At 46.9% G+C, this 7,642-nt stretch overlaps 1 long non-coding RNA gene across 1 annotated transcript; it reads right to left on the reverse strand.

Moving 5' to 3' along the window:
* Nucleotides 1-5,972: 5,972 nt before the first annotated feature.
* LOC135387393 (uncharacterized) lies at nucleotides 5,973-6,173 on the reverse strand. The gene is made up of 3 exons (XR_010421090.1): nucleotides 6,147-6,173; nucleotides 6,057-6,089; nucleotides 5,973-6,001 (listed from the first exon to the last, which is right to left on the reverse strand). It is a non-coding gene; the product is annotated as an uncharacterized LOC135387393 (long non-coding RNA).
* Nucleotides 6,174-7,642: the final 1,469 nt, after the last annotated feature.

The following is a 7,642-nucleotide window of genomic DNA, read 5'->3' on the forward strand; positions in this document are numbered from 1 at the left end:
GAGCTTCCGCAGTGAAGGCGGCACGGGGAAGTCTTGAACGGCTTGTACCTTGGACGGGAGCGGTGAAATGCCGTCCGCCGACACGCTGTGGCCGAGGAATTCCAACGACGGAACGCCGAAAAGGCATTTGCCGGGATTGATGACAAGGCCGTTGTCGTGCAGGCGCTGGAACAGCTGGCGCAGGTGTGCTTCGTGTTCCTCAGGAGACTTGCTGGCAATGAGTAGGTCGTCCAGATACGCAAACACGAAAGGAAGACCTCGTATGACCTCGTTGATAAAGCTTTGGAACGTCTGTGCAGCATTCCGATGACCGAACGGCATTCGGACGAATTCGAAGAGGCCAAGGCGGTCTTCGGAATGTCCTCGGGCGCTACCGGGATCTGGTGGTAGACCAGATCAATCTTGCTGAAGGTGGTCGCACCAGCAAGGCCACTGGTGAAATCGTGGATGTGCGGCAAGGGATACTGGTCTGGTACTGTGCGGGAATTCAGGGCTCTATAGTCGCCACAAGCCCGCCAATCGCTGGGGTCCTTCTTCGGTACCATATGTAGCGGTGATGACCATTGGCTGGGCGGTGGACGGATGAGCCCCAGCTGCAGCATGTGGTCAAACTCACGGCGAGCAATCTGGAGACGCTCGCCGAAGAGCCGACGGGGGCGTGATACTGCGGGTGGTCCGGTGGTCTGGATGTGGTGCATGACTGAGTGCGTGGGCGTAACCTCAAGGTTGCACGGCTTGGTCTCAGCGGGAAAATCAGCGAGAATAGTGGCGTAGCGGGACGCAGGCAGCACAGTACGAATGCCCGTAGAAGTCTGCAGCGCGGGCGAACCAGACACCGAAAGGGTGGTCAGGGTGTCTGTCAATTTCCTGCGCGAGAGACTGATGTTGAGTGCGAAATGCTGGAAGAAGTCAGCGCCGAGGATAGGGTGGGGTACGTCGGCGATTACGAAGACCCACTGAAAGAGTATTCGCAGGGCGATGTCAATGGCAAGGGACCGCAGACCAAAGGTAGAGATTGATGAGGCGTTCACGGCTTGGAGGGTGGCGGAGGACTTGCCGTGGACTCGGTCGGCCCGTGTAGGAGGCACAAGGCTGACCTCGGCACCCGTATCCACCAAGAACCGATGGCCCGCGACCCGGTCGGTGATGAAGAACAGACGGCTTGCCGGTGGGCCAGAGTCGTAGGCCGCCGCTATCGACTGGCCCCCGAGTTTCCCGTCCAGGAGCACGGCTGAATGCACTTGAGGGCACGGTCGCCAAACTTCTGGTGATAATAGAATAGATCCCCCTGGGAGGCCGGGCTGCGGGAAGGGGATCGGCGCCGACGAGAATGAGAGCGTCGGTACCGTGGGCGACCAGAAAGGTCTGCGCGCATAGCGGCAACAGCGTCCGTAAGCTCTTTGACTTGCGCTTGTAGGGCAAGGAGCGTAGGATCAGACGGGGAAACAGCCGCGATGTTCTCAGTCCGCGTGAAAGGTGGCGCAGAGGGGGCGGAGTAGTCGATGATGCGGTCCGCCAACTGGGCAAGGTTATCGAGGGAGACCTCGTCAGATCCGGCCAGTACCAAGCTATCATCAGCCGAGTCTCCGAGGAGCTGCTTCGTGCAGTAATTGGGTTGGCCGCCGATCGCCCAGTTCTTCCTCGGATAGAAGTTGGCGGAGCCGGGATTGCTCGGTGCATTCAGTGCGGGAAAGAATAGCCTCCTTCAGCCGATCGTAGGGGTTGTCAGGAGGTGGTGAAGCCAAGAGGTAATCAACCTGGTCGGCGATCTCCATGGGCAGCGCGGACACAACGTTGAGGTACTTGGTAAGTTGGGACGAAATATGCCGAAATATGCCGAAGTGCAAATCGCGCCTCAACTTGGGAGAACCAGGCCCGGGGATTCTTGGTCCAGAAGGGGGGAAGCTAAATCTCACCGCCGACGGCGACGATCGACGGATGGTCTCCCGCATCGTGGACTGGAGGGGACGTCGGGGCTGATGACGCAGGCCGTGGAGCGTCCATAGAGACGTCGGGTCACCAGTTTGTAGGCAGCGTGTTCCAGGAAAGAGACAATGTTCTGGCTAATCCACGGGAACAACTGGCCGAGCAGCCCGTGCGCCGTGCATTTATTAGCGCGACCAATTTGAACGAGCGCTGATGGCGTTGCAGATTGGGCGGCTCGCTACACGTACATTGCAAAGTCTGCGGCATGACTGCTGCAAGTAAGCACAATGTTGAAGTAAACAAGTGGCAATATTGTAGTCAGAAAAAAGAAAATCAATTTCGGGATAAGCTAGCCATTAAACCTGTAAAATATGTAAAATTCGGGAATTCGAATAGTAAAATAGTCCGCTTCTTACAGTGGCACAATGCCAAAAACGCAGCTGTCCATAATTCATGGTCGCGACAGTCGTGTAGGAGTGAGTGATAGTGACGATAAGGTAGTTGAAATATATGTGCATTCCTCTTCTTAGCGTAACGGGTATTTGCGAAGTTTTAACTGACGTACTGCGGGCATTTTCATCGAATTTAATCGGATTTCTAGTTCAAGTAGAGCGCTATATCTAATTGTAGCTTATTTACATTTTAGAAGCGATTTTTCCCAGATGTACGAACGTGCATTAGTTTTGCAGCGCGCAACACTAAAAAATAAGCTCCTTTTCGATGACAAAGCCCCTAAGCTGCTGTAGTGCTCACTTTTGAGATGATCTCATCGGGCAGTCTCTTCTTTGTGAAACGGCCGCTTTGGCGCTCGGCGAAAACATCCTATTATACTCACTTCTCACAGGAAAGATTCGGCTGAGTTCAAACAACCGAACTTTTCTCTCTCTCTCTCTCTTTTTCTTTTCATGGAACGCACCGTCTTTTCATCTTCCAAAGAATCTGCATTATACCCTCCAGCTATAATCTTACTCGTGGTCATTGGTGCTGCAGCCTCTAGCCAATTAATTTCAAGCCGCTCCCTTACACTTGGGACTGCCATTATCGTTCCCTCTTTTCCTTCTGGAAGCGCCCTTGAAACTTCCAACTCGATCGTATCCGCACTTAAGTCAGGAACTATGCAGTTCCTTTCAGTAGTTAAGGAGTTTTGAAAAAACGTAAGGGGAGAGACTTTGCCTGGAATACGCGTGTCCAATTGTGCGTAATTTCCTTTGAGTGTACCGGATTACATCTCTATGTACGTGGAGTAGTATTATTAGTGGAGAGACCGTATGGGCACTCTATAGTTTGGAGCTTTGTCGTAGCTTAAGGATATCAAAATGTTGTATTGCACTGCAGAAGGTGGGGAATTTGTGTGACAGGCACTGTTGCCTCAAAGTTGTGCTGCCAGCGGCGAAGCGAAGGTCATGCTGAAGACTGGGAGGTGGTGGGTTCGAATACTACCACCGGCTGTATTGTCTGAGATTTTCCCTGGGTTTTCCGAAGACTTTCCAGACGAATGTCGGCTGGCACAGCTCCCCCTGAAGTCGGCCCAGGACTAATACTAACCCCCCTGTCCCCCATTCCTTCCTGCTGTCCTCTCTCCATCTGTCCACATCTGTACGCGGCTCATAGCCACAGTTGCTTCGTGGCGTTAACACGGAACAAAAAAAAAAGTCGTGCTGGAGCTCTTGACCATGTGAAGTAACGATGTGTTGATTAACTTGCCCCCTTATTAGATACGCATAATTTTATGCAAGACCTGACTGTGACTGTTCATGATGTCCGTGTCTGTGATGTCCGTGTCTGTGACTGTCCATGTATCGCTCGCTGAAGATCTTGCGTTCGCTATGGCGCCGTCGAATCCACCAGAACCGAGTCCTGTGGATCAACCAACCTGTTTACGGACTCCTAGCATTTTTTTAAAGGATGTTAGGTTTGTTTAAGGATGTTTGCTTCGCGCCGCGAAGCAAATGTGGCTATGAATGGCGTACAGACGTGGACAGATGGAGGGAGGGCAGCAGGAAGGAGTGAGTGGGGGACAGGGGGCTTAGTGTGAGTCCTTGGCCGGCTTCAGGGGGAACTGCGCAGACATTCATCTGGAAAGACTGCCGGTAAACCCAGGGAAAACCTCAGACAACACAGCCGGTGGTAGGATTCGAACGCACTACCTCCCAGCCTTCAGCACGCCCTTGGCTACCGCCAGCGAGCGGATCGTCTTTACCCACTCGGTGAAGCCGCTGGTCACCCTATTTTCAAAACGACTGCGCACACACATCTCTACGTAAGCACTCCCCTCCAACACTGGTTGGAATAGGGCTTATGGCACTACATGCTTTCCGTGTGGGGATATGAGACTGGCCTACAGTCGTTTCGAGAATATTGTGGGACCGTATCACGTGCATGTTTTTGGCAAACGATATAATGAAACTGCTGAGAATTATGTTTGCATTAATTGTTCTTCACAGTCTCAGAGCTTGATTTCATAAAAATCGCTCCACTTTTTATTGTTCACCAAACGATCGTGCTTCGCCCATTTCTTCTTTCTTATGTCTAGCGTCTTTTTAAGCACTGTCAAAAGGCTGTCACGCAACGCGATAAACAACGCGTAAGTGATTCGATACATCAATATATTTTCCTTAGTATATAAACACTTTATTAACGACCTCTTTAGATTTAATTTAATTTTATTTTATTTTATTGCCCTCAACCGCAAGCGCATTACAGAGAGGAGTGGGGCAAAAGGAGACACAAAACTACACAAGAATGATATCTGCACATATAAAGATAGCATGAAATAAAAAAAACCATAACTGATAACAATGTTATGATGACAGCAGGAGCTGGGAGACTGCTTTCCGGAATGAATTTGGGTTAGTTATCTGAACTATGTCACGTGGAAGGAGGTTCCACTCAGCTGCTGTACGTGGGAGAAATGAATTAAAGCAAGAATTAGCCTTACACGAAGGAATGTGAACTTTACAAACAATGATCAGTGCGAGCGAGGTGTAAATAGGGCTAGTGACAAATTATATACTCACTTCGGCATGCGGATAGATTTTACGAAAGACACAAAGTCGAGATATTTTCCTGAAGTGGCGTCAGAGTGAAGTGGCGGAAGTCTGAAGTGGCGACAAACTCAGGGATTCTTCCATTGATGTGATGCTGCTAGTGCGATGGCAGTTTGATAGAATAAAACGTGTAGAATGGTTTTGTATCATTTCGATGGCAGTAGTTAGTGTGGAAGACCTAGGATCCCAAATGGCAAATGCGTATTCCAATTTCGAACGAAAGTAGTAATAGGTCTTGTCCATTTGACGACATTGCCGCCAGGGCAGCGCCACCGTCGCGTCTGGGCCGGCTTCACTCGCGTATTTTCCCTGCGCGGCGCCAGTGCGGAGGCTTGTCCGCGCGCTTATAACATGCAGAGACATGCAAAGAAGGGTCATACACAAAAAGTACGAGTGAAAATATATTTATTAATGCCAATTGTAATGCCAATCAGGTTGCGATATATTTATTAAAGCCAATTGTGCTGGGAATTGTGCCAATTGTGATGCCAATCAGGTGAAGGAGAAAAACCCAGCCGAAAAACCTTCACGACCTGTAACAGAAGAAACACAATACACATAATAAAGAATACATACATTTATTGCGCTCTAAATATTTCCATTAGTGTATTAACAATTACATTTTTTAAAAACTCTCTTGTTTCCGCTCCTGAAAGAAAACATAAAATTAACATCGTCACATTTGGTTACCACACGATAACTCACGTTGGACACAGCACTGACCTGAAAAGTAGATATTGTTATTATGCGATACCACAATTATATTTCAATAATACATACAATGCTGTGGTGGCAGACCCCAGTAATCTGTAAGTGAACCTAAATTAATATCACTTTATACATTTCATTAATACATGCAGTGTGGCGACGGACCCCAGAAACGACCAATTACGCTATAACTTTTACTTACATTCAGGCGCTGGTCTTGGTACTGGCGTGAATGCTGAAAAGATATTATCAATTAATAATACACACACACACACACACAACACAATAATACATACACATCGGCGGCGGCGACTCTGGAGCTGAAACATGAAATCAAATTTAAACACCTTTTTCATATTCTTTATAATTCCTTACCATTTGAAAAAAATGACGGACTAGAGCTAAATACTGAAAAAGACAACAGCCATGAGAAAAAAGAACTACACTGTAAATCAAAAAACTTACTGCTCTGATCCGATACTGGCGTGTATGCTGAAAAGATATTATCAATTAATAACACACACACACACACACACACACACACACACAACAACAACAACAACAACAACAATATACGCGACACAATAATACATACATATTGGTGGCGGCGACTCTGGAGCTGAAACAAGAAATCAAATTTAACCACCTTTTTCATATTCTTTATAATTCATTACCATTTTCAAAGTATATCGGACTCGATCTGAGTTCTGAAAAAAGACAATATCAATGAGAAAAAAGAACTATGTTGCGGATCAAAAAAACTTACCGTTTTCGTTGGACATTTTTTGGAATGTGTGTCAGTCAAGTGAAGAAGAAACTTTTAAATGCGCGCATCCTCATTATCATACAACCTCCTCTCCACTCTTTCCCATTTATTACCGTTCGAGCGAGCCCACCTCCTCATTCTCCCATTCGTTCCCCAGACCAGGAGCTCTCTCCCAAAAATAATTATGTGGAAGCTCTTTCGTCGCTGTTTCGGAAAGAAATGTGAAGAGGAGGAAGTTGAGTCTACCGAAGACAGGAAATGGCGTCTGAAACAAGAAATTCATGAAGCAAAAGCTGAAGCTATCAGACGCGTTTTGTCTCACGAACGTCTCCTCAGGATCAAACGAGAGTCTGCGAAAAGTCAATTTGATCAAATCGACAGTGGATGGTAATAAATCTAGTTATCAATACACCTTATTATCAGTTTCACTTCTACCTCTGCGACACAATGTCCGACGTAAGACCGTTTTCTTTCATCCATCCTGCACGAATTATTATATGTGGACCTTCAATGTCAGGAAAAACTTACTTAGTTCGTAACATCCTTAGAAATCTATCAGTATTCAGTGTAGTCCCAGAACAAATATTTTATGTTAGTAAATATGACGCTAGCTGGCAAAATGAATTCACTAAAATTACATTTAGTAAAGAATTACCAACGACATGGGATGAGAACATACCAACACTGATTATAGTTGACGATCTCATGACTGAAAAGAATGTTATGCAAGATATGGTTCACCTCTATACAAGAGCGTCCCATCACAAGAATGCATCAATTATTTTTCTTTGCCAATACTTATTCCATAACGATGTAAACTACCGCACTCTATCACACAACAGCACATATATAATATTATTCAATAATTTAAGATCTCGTACGCAACTCGAACTTCTAGGACGACAAATCTTCGGGAAATCACGGTTGCCATACTTTCTGAATGCATTCGAACAAGCAACAGAGAAACCATTTGGTTATCTAGTGATTGACCTACACCCACTTACCCAGTCTGATAAAAGATTGCGAACAGGTATAACCAAGCTCGAGCCACAATTTGTTTTCATACCAAAATGAAAAGTCTACGTCACCATTTAACTTTCCTTAAAGTGCTTGCAACCTGCACTCCAAAAGAGCGGGAAAACATATTGAAGGAGGCTCCTCCGCACAGCATTGAAGCTCTTTCCGAAGTTTGCAA

This window comes from Ornithodoros turicata, chromosome 3, assembly GCF_037126465.1.
Source record: "Ornithodoros turicata isolate Travis chromosome 3, ASM3712646v1, whole genome shotgun sequence".
Taxonomy (NCBI): Eukaryota; Metazoa; Arthropoda; class Arachnida; order Ixodida; family Argasidae; genus Ornithodoros; species Ornithodoros turicata.